Genomic DNA, 13,723 nt, shown 5'->3' with positions numbered 1-13,723 from the left:
ATGGCCCCCTTGCCACAACAGCACACATATACAAATCATCTGCACTGGGCTGCCTCTTGCTGATACTAAACATGAGGATGCACTGTGTGACTGTTCATGTGCATGAGTGGCATGCCACCACCAATGTCAGCAGACATACAGCATTGTGCCTGCGTTGTGTACAAGATTGTGTATGTGCAGTTGTGCCACCCTTGATGGACATGCACATTCTTTCACAAAACTACAACATACAGGCACATGCATATCTGTGGTGTTGAGGCAAGGGGGCCATTTTGACAGTCTGCCACATGTCCAATCAATGTGAGCATTTCCTCTTTCAGGTAACCCTTATTTTGTGGTCTGATATGATACTTGGACTATATTGTTGTGCAATGTATTCGCTGAGTAGGGTGATATGTGTCTATGCCACCAGGGCCAAGGGAATCCGGTACATGATCCGCAATCAATGTGGGTGTGCACTGCAACATATTTAATTGTGCATGAGTGCAACTGGGCCCATCTCCCCCATCCCCCAGTCCCTGGTTGGTACTCACCCTGTTGCTGTTGTGTCTTGTCATGCTGAGCAGTATCCTGACCCGGAACTCCAACCGTCATCTCCTCGCTGATGACTTGGGACACCTGTTCCTCCAACGCATCCAGCTCCTCCTGTGGCGCTGGACCCCCACCTTCAGTCTGCATTGCTACTTTCAGGGTGGCAAAAAGTTTCTGCTTGGTCGTGTGCTTAGCATCAGGCCAGCACTTCTTGCAGTCTTCCTGTGTCACCATTCCAACAGCATTCACCTTGGCTGCGATGGACAGGCCATATTGCATTTTTGGTTGCCAATGGCACAGTGGAGCTGACGAAAGTTGTTGTTGGCGTTCTGTCACCTCCGCAATCAGGACCTGGTTTTCCTGCTGACTGAACCGTGTTTTACTCTTCTCCTTGCCCTTCCCCTGGGTCTCTGGCTGGTCCTCCTGGGTGTTTGTGGGGTTGTTGTTGGCCTCTGTGCAGGGTCCAGCTTCCTCCATGGTTTGTCTCAGATGGTTCTTCTTTTTTTTAAATTTCATTTGTGTTAGGGACTGCATCGTTGGCGTATTATAGTGATTTTTCCTGCAGAGCGGGAAAAAAGGTGCACTGATGCTAATTAGCGTGCTGTTCCTGGTCACTAATTGGCCCATCGCCACTTTTTTCACGTTAGTGTGATGATTTTTATCGCATTGCCGCAAATCTTTTCGACAGACATTTCACCCGGTAGGGGAAACTATTGCCTGTTAGCTGTGTTTTGTGAATACGCAGATAACACAGCGATAATTTCCCGCTTTACAAGGTGATAAGAAAACGCACTCTAACTGAGGTTAGTGATACTTTTTGCAAATTGTTGAGAATATCCCCTGAGACATTTTGGAAGTAAGTTGCTGGACATAAAAAGACACTGTGATATTTTGTTATCAATGCACTGATTCATATCTGCTCTCAGTACCCGAATAGACATGAATTTTAATTCACTATTTTGTTCGCTATTTTGGGCTTCCAAATTAGTCAGAATTTCGTTTTATATTTCTTCAATGGGTGTGTATTTGAATTGAACAAACACATTTTCTAAAAATAGATTTTAGTGAGCATATTGAGAAATGGTTGATAAAATAAATTGTTTAGGGGAGACGATTGGCAAACTTTTTTTCGGGAGGTAGACAATTAGGAAAAGCTATATTTGCACAGTCACAGTATGAGACAAGGAACAGGAAGGTGAAATGGAAAAATTGACTTATAAATTACTAACAGTGGATCTGTAAACGGAGTGAAAAGCGTTTGCGAAGTGACTTGGACATTATTAATAAACACATCAGTAGAATTTCTGATTTTGCTATTAATCACAAGTCCCATTTCAACTCCAGGAACCCTATTACAAACGCAATTCACAGTTGCAAAATAGGACAAATCCATTTGCAATTGTTTTGCTGCTTCTGTTACATGTTAGGGGGAAAACCAATTTTGATTCAGACTATTTCATATGAAGATTTTGGACTTTGTAAAAAATGGAAGACTCTGGCCTGGTTGTGAAGCCACATGCAAAACACGTGTTGGCTGTAAATAATTTTGATCTAGAAATAGAGAAAGACATCATCGTTCATGATCAGGCAGACTGATTTTATAATATGCTCTTTTTATCTCATTGTAAGTAGAATAAACTGATTTTGTTTCAAGCATAGTCCTATTTAACACACTTGAAAGTCTTGAAAATGTATTTTCTCCACGTAATACTGTCAGATAAAAGAGCCTAATGCAATTTATAACAGCCATGTTTTCTTAACAATGCTGAAACCTTTTAGATACAAGTGGTGCTCCCTCAGTCGAGGCAAGGAGCACTTTAATATTTAAAGTCGTGATTTTCAAATTAGCTGATGCACTGTACAAAGAACATTCAAGTGTCTATACTTTTGGACCATGTAACCAATTCGAGAAATTTGCGAAATTGGGAATTGATGAGCTTTATGTCCTCATGGCGCGCAATTACTTGGCTGATGTTGGGAAACACCCTACAAATCGTTTCTTATTCACAGCTTTAAAAGAATGTGAAAATCAATGAAGAACTGAGAGCTGATTTCTTTGACAGCAACATAAAATTAGAACACAAAAGTAGTAGAAACGATTTGCCATATTTGCCCTTAACAAATACCTTTCACTCCAACCCCTCTTATACAAGTTGCAAACATATTAGAGATGGGTTTGCTTGTTTTGGTGTGCCAGTAGGTACAGTAGTAATGGTCAGAGTCTATAGATTCAATAACACAACCAATGTAATATATGCATACAATTATGTAGGAAGCAAAAGATTGCTCAGTCCAAAGTGTGCTTCACTTTTTATTCATTATTTAAGCACATTGTTGCTTAAGTACCCAATTCAAGTCATTGAGTACCCGGATTGTATTGAGTGTCTCTTAATTCAAACATCAAAAATACAGTATTCAATTGCTTCATTGAATCACACAGTTGCCTTGAAGCATAATTCACATTTGATGTAGAATTTATCAGAAGAGAGCAGCACAGTGAATTTCAAATCATCATATTTCAACGCGCTCAAAGTGATGGAAAAGGGAAAGTTAGATGGGATAGGTGTGATGGGAAAGAGGTGAGGACTAGGTAAAGGTGGTTGTGACCTTAACACAATCACAGTGCTATAAAATACATCCTTTACAGTCTAAATTAAGATCTGCAGTTCCAATAAACTCTTAAGCATAGGATCCGTTTTGCTCTGTTAATTGTTCCTATGCGTAGAGAACATGTGAAGTCTGGTCTACGTTTCGACCCCCTGATTGGCGGGAAAGTTGAATCCTCAGGCTGGGGTCTTCTTCAGGACAAGGAGAAACAGGAGCGCTTATTGTGAGGCCCTTGGGTGGCCATTGTCATTGGACCGTCAAAGGTTCCTTCCTGGTTGTTGTTCTGCAAATTATTGGGAACAGGACATTTCCATTTCCAACACCATCTTGTTACAATGGTCGCACCAGGCCAAACGCTGTTGCGGTGTAGGAATCATACAACCCACGTGGTTCGTTAGCTCAATCTCTGCAGTGTGTCTCCGTGACGCTGCCTCCTCGCTGTCAATGCCGTGAATGAACTTTGGTGTGCCAGCGCAAATTTTCTGTGACAAAACCAGAGGGGATGCCACGTAATGAAACAGACCCTGGAAGCACAAAATATCATGCAGCAACACGAAAAAAAAAATGCATTTTCATGGAGAATATATGAGAGAGCAGAAAAATGTAACCGCTTCAATTCTGGGCCTACCTTGAAATAATGAAAGTCAATATTGCAAAATAGTCAAATTACACATCTCTCATGAGAAATAAACTACAACTCATTTACATTAAAAACAGGAAAAACATAAAACACCTAAAAGCTGGAAGAGACATGAAAGAATAGAAACCACAAGTTCCCGCTTTAAAATGCATAGGAAAAATAGAAGACATCATAGGAAAAAAGAAGACATTGCATAATCTGCAACTGCTGATCAAAGGCCAAGCTGTTCACATTAATAGGAAGCACACCTCTGGTGTATACGTTGCACTGTCAGCGAGAGAGTATGTCTACTATCCACACATTTATTTAATAAGGCCCTGGTAGATTGCCTAGATTAGTGATCAGGATAAACTATCAGGTGATGTGTTGAAGACAGTCATTCGCAAAATTGTGTGAGGTTACCTGATTTTCACGTATTTGGTGTTAGAAATTGGGGGGCATATTACCAACAACTAGCGATAATTATCACTATGTTGGCTTAGCGGCAATATTTTTATCGCCAAGCTGCAGCGATTTTTATCGCTTAGGAACATTGGTATTATCAAGGTTTATCTCCTAAGCGATAAAAATCGGCCGAAATGCATGAACATCGCTGAAAAGTCAGCGATATTCATGCATTACCGAGCTAATGCTCTTAGCCATGTTATCCACCTACCATTGGATAACATGGCTAAGAACTGCTCAGGGGCAGGTGTTAGCTTTTGGAGATATTCGCGCTTAGCGCGAATATCTCCAAAAGTTGGTAATAGGAGATAGCAATGTTAGCGACTGTTTCCAGTCGCTAACATCTTGGCACGCCCACTTTGCATGTCATTAGTGATAAATTTCACTGACATGCAAAGCGGGGCCCAAGATGGTCGCTATCTCCTACTTGCTGTCGCTAACTGGTGTTAGCGACAGCTAGGTAATAGGGAGATAATTTTATCTCTGCTTTCTTGGCTTTTAAAGCCAAAAAAGCGGAGATATAACCCCTTGATAATATGCCCCTAGGTCTTTAGTTGGCAGAGATTCACATTCTGTCCAAGTAGGGACCACAATCCAAGTCAAGGTAAGTCAGAAACACAACCTAAATTAACCTGCTCTCACCTTCTTGTAACTTGGTTCAGAGCAGTCAGGCTTAGTTTAAGAGGCCTTGTGTAAAGTATTTGTACAACACTTAAATTACAGTGACAAAGTTATAAACACCACAAAAAGACTCAACACTCCGTTAGAATAATAGAGAATATTTATCTGAGTACAACTAGACCAAAACTACGAAATTCAAATAAATAGAACTTGAGATTGGAATTTTTAAAGATTAAATCTAAAAACCGTGATTAGAAGTCAATAGCCCTAAAAGTTTAATTGAGGTCGCACTACACTGTAAACCCAAAGTTCAGGCCGACCGCAATGGAGGACAGGCCGGCTACTGGAGAGGGCCCGTTGAAAGAGTACCTTGGAGTAGTAAATGTCGATGTCGTAGACTCAATGTGTCGACTCTGATTCACACTGTTGGGTCGAGACATCGGAGACAATGCTAGCAGTCGGTGTTGAAGGACCGGCACTGCGTCGAAGTTGTACTACTCAACAGCATCTTCAGATAGATTCTGTGTCATTGTCAAACCTTGAAGTTGGTATCTATGTCATTGTAGAATCAGCACTGCATCAAAGTCGGAGGGTACTGCGTCAATTCTGATTGCCTCAAAGGGGTCACTACGTCGATTTTTGAAGAAACCCACTTCGGAGCCCAAGGACTGAAGGGGGCACCTCAGGCAACTGTAGGACTCATAGAAGACTGAGTTCAGGAGCACCAGCAGAGTTGCAAGAAGTATTTTGTGACCCTGAGACTTCAGAGAACAGGAGGCAACCTAACAAGTCATTGGAGTAACTTTGGTTCAAGGATGTAGAGAACAGGTCCCGTCTTTCTCACTACCAGGCAAAATCAGCAGGCAGCAGGCCAACACAGAAGAGCAGGTATCTGTTAGAGCTGGCCCTTTTGACAGGTTTATCCCCAAACAGTTTGCCTACTATTTTTCTGACCCTGTTTTTGTTGGCACAGGATTCAGGGGACTTCACCAATGCCAGTTAGTGCTAAAGTGCATATGCTCTCTGTATAAATTCTGATATGATTGGTTATCTATGATTGGCATATTTGATTTACTGGTAAATCCGTAGTAAAGTTCATGCTGTGTGCCAGGGCCCGTAAATAAAATGCTACTAGTGGGCTTGCAGCACTGGTTGTGCCATCCACATGCGTAGCACTGTAATGGGTCTCAGACCTACCACTGTGTTGCCCTGGCAAGTGCACCCACTTTCCAGGCCCTTCCTTTTTCTTACATGTAAGACACCCCTCAGGTAGGCTCAAGGTACCCCCATGGGCAGGGTGGGGTGTATTTGAAAGGTAGGACATATACTGGTGCGTGTGATATGTCCTAATAGTGAAATACTGACAATTTAGTTTTTCGCTATTGCAAGGCTATCTGTCACACAGGCTGACAGGGGAGCTGATTGGCAACATCTTACAAGTATACATTTACATTGGGACAAGTTAGAGGAATGGAATTTAGGCTCTCTGTACTCAGAATTTAAAAATACATATTTTTAGGGAGAGGGTTTTTAAATTGTGTGTTTGCAAAACAACTTTTAGAAAGTATACATTTTCTTGTTTGACCTTTCCTTGTGCTTCTGCTGTTTTATGTATTCACTGTCTGGTTTTGCAGTGACAGGAGTTGGTAATGTGCATTCACTGGAAATAGCCAACTGGGGGGCTGAGGTGTGTCCTGCCTTTCTTGGGTGATTCATAGCTGAGCTGAATAGATCTAGGATGCATATAGAGTGAAGGGAGCAATTCCACTTGCACCTGAATAGGCTGTCTCCTTTACATAATGCTATCTCCACCTCCTGTGGCGATGCTGCACCAGAAAGGACATAACTGGTTTGGACTGGGCTCAGAGACCCTTGCCACACAAAAGAACAAAGAGAAAATGGGGTATAAGTATTAGACTTTAAACCCCAGATACTTGATCAGTTCTGGATTCAAGAGGAACCTTTGCCAAGGAGAAGAGCTGGAGAGCTGTAAGGAGTAGTACTGCCACTTTGCTGTGTGCTTTGCTGGGTTGGCCTGCGGTAGCTGGTTCTGTCAAGGAGAGGACAAAGACTGGAACTTTTCTGCGAACCTGCTTGAAGAATAATCAACAAGTGCCTGTGTGTGCTGGACTTCTGTTCTGAAGTCTCAGGAACACAAAGACTTCACCTGCAACTCACTCACCAGCATCTGGACTCCTGTGTTGACTACTGCATTCAAAGAGTGCCAATTCCAGCTCCTCGGCGCTGAGAATGATGTGGTTGGTGCTACAAAGGAAGAAAAACAACTCCAATGGCATCAGTTACGCTGCCAGTGACACAGTGACCTGCACCAAGGCCAAGGACACTGCTCATGAAGTCCAGGATATACTGCCCCACCCGCACCGCATCCACAACGCCCTTCGACATCTGCCAACGTCTGCAGTTATCGGCCTTCCCGATACCAGCACTCGCACCGATGACTTCAGCACCTACATTCCATTATCACGGAGCTGATAACTAATGAGGGTGACCATACAAACTCTTCGACTTCACATGACCTCACCGGAACCAATGCCTCACAGCCAACGCCCCCTAACTTCTCCCATCCTGGACTCGATGCTCACCTCCTCCCTGACTTGATGCCTCGCCTCATCCGTGGCAACCAGAGTACCGGCCTCAGCACCGACGCCTCACCTCCACGACGCGATGTATTGTGCCTAGACTTTGTTTTCCAAGGTACCATTGTTTTCAGATCTGTGTGACTCCATGCCCGATGCCGAGCACCTCTCGGTCGGCGCCGTACTTTAGATTTATGCCTGTCACAACATTGCAATGGCCTCAAGTGGAACTATTTTGTTTCTGCAAGTGCTATTTTTGAAATAACTGTTCTAAAAGTCATAGTTTGATTCTTGTATGTTAGATTTATTTAATTTTGGTCTTGTTTGGTTTAGATAAAAATACTTTATTTTTCTAAACTGGTGTGGTGTCCATTTGCGATATTTTTTTACTGTGTTACTGTGTGTTTCGAGTACAACTACTTTGTACATTGCCTTTGGTATGAGCCTGTCTGCTCGGGCCAAACTACCAAGGGGGCCTACAGAGGTTATCTAAAGTGTCTATCCCCCTTACCCTGACTAGAAGCAAGGGTCCCTACTTGCACAAAGGTACATACCTGTGCTAACTAGAGACCCCTATTTCTAACATTGGTTGTCAGGGGTGAGGATAGGACTTGTATTCGTGCAGTACCACAGTGACTTATTTTTGCACAACAAACTCTGCACTTAGACCAGTATGCAATCACATACTGTTTTTTACTTTTATGTTCTCTGGTGTATTGTTAATACTAGCACTCTGGTTAGTAGTTGCGCCTGTGAGGTGGTGACAAAATAGGATCAACTTCTGGCACCTATACATCTACACGATAAAGGAGCTAAAAGCCTTTTGTAAGGAGATGGGATTGCCGGTGGAGAAGGGATCCAAAAGGACAGAAATAGAGGCAGCCCTTTATTGTTATGAGGAAACCATTTTTCCAGCAACACCAGCAGATGATTCTTAGGAGGAGGGCTTCTCCAGAAGTGAGGGAGAAACAAAGAGAGAGGAATGGCCTCTGGCTGCTGAGCGGAGGCTGAGAGAATTTGACCGGGAACTCAGGAGTACTGAGGCCAAGTGGGCCTTAGCTCAAGAAAAGGAAAATTGTGTTGCTCAAGAACTGAGCTTTAGCAGATCTGGAGGCAGAAGCCATGATTGCAGATTCCACCTCAGATGGTGGCAGCAAAAATGTGATATCTATAGCTGAGAGAAGTACATAAATCTAGAGATGTGGTGCCCTAGTTGTCACATGTGAGCCACCACATCACAACATTGTCACTGATGTGCACTGGCCTGGCATGTCCACTCCCCACTGGCCTAGGTGGGAAACTTGCAATTTTTGCACTGGCCTGTTGCATAATCATGGTGGCCAATGGACACCCTTGAACAGCGCCCTTCACCACAAGATGATGTGTTGGCAGGTACCATGTACCTGCTCTGCCACCCATATCTGTCAGATTACAAGCACTCTTACCTGTAGGATGCTTGTAGGTTGATTTCGCAGAGACGTTATGGACCAACTTCCCTGAGTTCTAGGCAACACCCAGTGATTTAATATTACACTAAGGTAATTAAATAGAATTTAGGGAGGAGGGCCGGATCGGGGACGCTACTTGTTCCTGGGTTGTCGACCTGCGAAGCAACAAAGAAAACTTCTGTAATTTAAACTCCTTTTAAAACCTGCTAACTATCTAAGCCTACAGTAATTATCTCTTGTTGAACTCAAAGAGAGCCTACCTGCGACTTTAGAAGCTAGGTGTCGCGTCCGAGTTGTCGTTGTGAAGAGTCTTGTATTTGGTGTTGGTTGCTTTCGAGAAGTTAGAGTGCCATTCTGTAGTAACTGTGCTCCTAAATAAATAATTAAATGAAAGAATAAGTTACTGATTTTTTCCTATGTCAAGTTGCACCACGTGATATAGCCAATCAGTTCCTTGTGTCACTTACTCTGTATACTCTCTCGATTCTTTCGGGTTCTTCACAACCTATGTATAAATATGGCTAAACAAGAGAAACAACAATCTAAACATAACATCAAATGTGCATTTCCCAAGATTTTCTTTGATTAAGTCTCAAAGTCTTTTTATTTCTTTTTAGGAAATTAAATGTCAACAAACGTCTTTTGCCAGGATTCTACAAAAGTGCCTTCGAATATTGTCAGGTAAGTTTCTGATTTCTCAATAAATTGCTGCTTGCTTGCGTTGGGCGCCTTTTGACAAACGAGAAAAAAGGTTCACTTAGCTTTTGTGTTTCTTTTTCTTTCCTTGCAGCACGAAGATAAAGAATCTAGAAATCCGGATGCTTTGGGGCGCTGCCAGGTCGTCGGGTTCTCTGGAGGCTGCGCAGGTGAGCCTTCTTCGAAGGCGGAGGAAGGCAAAGCGTCTGGAAGAGTCGGGTGTGGCTATTTATACTCGAGCCACACCCGAACGGCTGATGACGCATCGCGCACCCTTTCTCTGCATGCGTGTGCGTTTCTCGATTGTTCTTACCAGCCGGTCTGCCCGCAATAGAGTTTTCCCTCAGAACCGATCCTTAAACCAAACTCCAAGACGCAAACCCAAACATAATTCCACAGATTCTCATACTGCAATAAATTGTTATTGCATTGGCATGAACAACAGTTTAAGTGAAAATGTTACATAAATAAATCATCATACATCTATTACAATGGCGTGCAGGGTGCACGGGACAGGGGTGGGTTTTCTGAAGGGCTTAATCTCCTCTTTTCAGGGGCATTGGTGTAACGAAGTTATGACAGTACTCCCCTCTTAAGAGCCCTCCCAATACTTGAGGAACTGGTTTTGGTTTCTCTGGATACTGTAGATGAAAGTGCCTTACTAATCGTGGAGCATTCTGTAAGTTAGTAAGAGGTTCCCAGGATCGTTCTTCTGGGCCATAACCCTTCCAATGTATCAAATAAAACAATTTCCCATGGATCCTTTTTGAATCCATAATATTCTGAACTTCAAATTCTGGAACTCCATCAATTTGTATAGCTGCGGGAGGTTTCCTAAATCTGGTCATAGGTTTAAATGGTTTAATCAACGACACATGAAATACTGGATGAAATCGATATTTGAGCGGTAAAGTCAACTTTACACTGACAGGATTTATTACTTTTTCTATATCAAATGGCCCGATAAAACGAGGACAGAATTTTTTACAAGTTTTTATCTTTAAATTCTTTGTGGATAACCACACCTTGTCTCCAATGGAGTATTTGGGTTGTGGTCTTCTGTGTGAATCTGAGATACTTTTTTGTCTTTCTTTTGCTTGTGCCAAATGATAATGGGCCTGATTTTGGATGTGAACTAGTTTTTTAATGTGTTTATCCAAAGATGGGAATATAAAAGGAAACCTTATTGTCCTAGGGATATTTTTAGGATGAAAACCATAGGTACTAAAGAATGGAGATAAGTTAGTGGAGGAATTGTCCATGTTATTGTAAGCAAATTCCTATATCCATTATATCTCCAACCATTCTTGTTTTTCCTCTACTAATGCACATCGTAAGAATTGTTCTATGGTCTGGTTGGTTCTTTCAGTAAGGCCATCAGTTTGAGGATGATAACCAGAAGATGTGCTGAAATCCATGTCAAACGTTTTTCCTAAGTTTTGCCAAAAGTGAAAAATAAATTGAGGACCTCTGTCTGAAATTATTACTGAGGGGATGCCATGTAAACAAATTATTTATTTAGAGAATGTTTGTGTGAACTCTCTAGCTGATGGGATCTTCTTTAATCAGATGAAGTGGGCCATCCGAGAAAAATGATCAACCACAGTGAAAATGGTGTTAAAACCACTCTTAGTTTTCGGAAGATCGACTATAAAATCAAGGGATACAGTATGCCAGGGTTGAGGTGGTATTGGAAGTGGAAGGAGAAGACCACTAGGTGCTTGATGTTGTGTTTTATTCTGGGTGCATACTACACAGGTTTCAATATAACACTGAACGTCTGCTAACATAGAGGGCCACCAACATTTTCTTTTAATGAAATGACTAGTTTTTGTTACTTCTGGATGTGCAGACATCAAAGTATCATGATGTAATTGTATCACTTTATTTTGAAGTTTTTGAGTGGGTACCAAAATTTGTTCATTCATGTACAATAATTCATCTTTAACTTGTAATAAAGGATACTGATCTTGCCACTCTTGCGTTGTTTTTCCTTGTATTTCTTTTTTGATTTCCTCTACTACATCAATATACGTAACTCCAATCTTAAAACAATGATCTGACAATACAGGTTGGGTTTTATCAGGTAAACAATCTTTTTCTTCTGGGATTCCAATACGTGACAAAGCATCAGCTTTTTGATTCTCTTTTCCTGGATGATAAGTGATTATAAAATTGTAATCATTAAAGAATAGTGTCCAACGTAACTGCCTTCCAGTGAGAGCTTTTACGGAACGCAAGCTTTGTAGATTCCTATGGTCTGTATAAATTGTTACTGGATGTCTAGCACCTAACAAATAATGGCGCCATTCTTCAAAAACTGCTTTGATGGCTAACAATTCTTTGTCAGCAATAGCATAGTTTTGTTCAGTAGGGGTAAGTTTTCTTGAATAATATGGTATGGGATGCATCTGACCGGTCTCCTTATGCCTTTGAGATAGAATGCCCAATGGCAAATTGTGAAGCATCTGCTTCGACTATGAAGGGAATGGATGGATCTGGATGCATTAAAACAGGTGCAGAAATAAACTGTTGTTTTAGATTTTGAAAGGCTTTTTCTGCATCACTTGTCCATTCAAATTTTACATTTTTTCATAATAACCTAGGGGCATATTATCAAGGGGGTTTATCTCTGCTTTTTTGGCTTTAAAAGCAAAGAAAGCGGAGATAAAATGATCTCCCTATTACCTAGCTGTCGCTAACACCAGTTAGCGACAGCTAGTAGGAGATAGCGACCATCTTGGGCCCCAATTTGCATGTCAGTGATATTTATCACTAATGACATGCAAAGTGGGCGTGACAAGATGTTAGCGACTGAAAACAGTCGCTAACATCGCTATCTCCTATTACCAACTTTTGGAGATATTCGCGCTAAGCGTGAATATCTCCAAAAGCTAACACCTGCCCTGAGCAGTTCTTAGCCATGGTATCCAATGGGAGGTGGATAACATGGCTAAGAGCATTAGCTCTGTAATGCATGAATATCGCGGACTTTTCAGCGATATTCATGCATTGCGGCGATTTTTATCGCATTTGCGATAAACCTTGGTAATACCAAGGTTTATTTGCGGTAAAAATCGCCGCAGCTCAGCGGTACATTTTTGTCTCTAACCAAGCAATAGCGATAATTATCGCTATTGTTTGGTAATATGTCCCCTTGTTATTGGGGTTATAATATGAGAAAAATTACAAAGGAATCGCCTGTAAAAGTTGGCGAATCCTAGAAAACTCTGATTTTGTTTTTCTGTGGAAGGGCTGAACCAATCGCGAACTGCCTGAATTTTCTTTGGATCCATCTCAATTCCTTTTGGACATACCCAAGGAATTCTACTCTTGTAGTATGAAAAGTACTTTTTTTCTAATTTTATGAATAAAGAATTGTCAAGGAGTTTTTGAAGAATAGCTCTTACTTGTTTTACATGTTCTGTGGTGTTCTTAGAATAGATGAGAATATCATCTATGTAAACTATGCAATAAATATCCCAAAAATCTCTTAGAACTTCATTTATAGGGGTGTTTTTTCTGAAGGGCTTAATCTCCTCTTTTCAGGGGCATTGGTGTAACAAAGTTATGACAGTACTCCCTTCTTAAGAGCCCTCCCAATACTTGAGGAACTGGTTTTGGTTTCTCTGGGTACTGTAGATGAAACTGCCTTACTAATCGTGGAGCATTCTTTAAGTTAGTAAGAGGTTCCCAGGATCGTTCTTCTGGGCCATAACCCTTCCAATGTATCAAATAAACAATTTCCCACGGATCCTTTTTGAATCCATAATTTTCTGAACTTCAAATTCTGGAACTCCATCAATTTGTATAGCTGCGGGAGGTTTCCTAAATCTGGTCATTGGATTAAATGGTTTAATCAACGACACATGAAATACTGGATGAAATCGATATTTGAGCGTAAAGTCAACTTTACAGTAACAGGATTTATTACTTTTTCTATATCAAATGGCCCGATAAAACGAGAACAGAATTTTTAACAGGTTTTTATCTTTAAATTCTTTGTGGATAACCACACCTTGTCTCCAATGGAGTATTTGGGTTGTGGTCTTCTGTGTGAATCTGAGATACTTTTTTGTCTTTCTTTTGCTTGTGCCAAATGATGTTGGACCTGATTTTGGATGTGAACTAGTTTTTTA

This window comes from Lissotriton vulgaris, chromosome 8 (assembly GCF_964263255.1).
Source record: "Lissotriton vulgaris chromosome 8, aLisVul1.2, whole genome shotgun sequence".
Taxonomy (NCBI): Eukaryota; Metazoa; Chordata; class Amphibia; order Caudata; family Salamandridae; genus Lissotriton; species Lissotriton vulgaris.
The sequence above is the reverse complement of the archived record's forward strand: the minus strand, read 5'-3'. Positions refer to the sequence as shown.